Source organism: Lottia gigantea (assembly GCF_000327385.1).
Source record: "Lottia gigantea unplaced genomic scaffold LOTGIsca_7, whole genome shotgun sequence".
In the NCBI taxonomy this organism is placed as follows: Eukaryota; Metazoa; Mollusca; class Gastropoda; family Lottiidae; genus Lottia; species Lottia gigantea.
In genome coordinates, this window is record NW_008710370.1 from 199,560 (window position 1) to 200,350 (window position 791).

The following is a 791-nucleotide window of genomic DNA, read 5'->3' on the forward strand; positions in this document are numbered from 1 at the left end:
TCACATGGGCTATCTGGACATGTCAGAAAAAACAGAACTCAAATATCTGCCATAGAATAGAAAATAATTTTTTACATTTTCAATGCATATTGGCCATAGAGGCATATATGGCCTATAGACAACTTTTTCAAATACAAACTTTTGGCTCAAGTTTTGATCTTTTCCTACTAATTAGACCCCAAGGACTTCAAAAAACACAAGAAATCAAATCCAAATCTGTAAGTTTTCAAACTAGCTATATGCAGTCTGCATATTGGTGTACAAGAAGTGCTCAAAGACAAATACATTTTTTGCGTCAAAACTTGCAAAGCTACAATGCTGAAATTTGGCACTAATATTCACATGGACTATCTGGACATGTCAGAAAAACAGAACTCAAATATCTGCCATAGAACAGAAAATAATTTTTTACATTTTTAATGCATATTGGCCATAGAGGTAAATATGGCCTATAGACAACTTTTTCAAATACACACTTTTGGCTCAAGTTTTGATCTTTTCCTACTAATTAGACCCCAAGGACTTAAAAAAACACAAGAAATCAAATCCAAATCTGTAAGTTTTCAAACTAGCTATATGCAGTCTGCATATTGGTGCACAAGAAGTGCTCAAAGACAAATACATTTTTTGCGTCAAAACTTGCAAAGCTACAATGCTGAAATTTGGCACCAATATACTCAAATATCTGACATAGAAGAGAAAATAATTTTTGATAGTTTTTATGCATATTGGCCATTGAGTTAATTATGGCCATTACCCAACTTTGCCAAATACGCCCATTTGGCTCATGT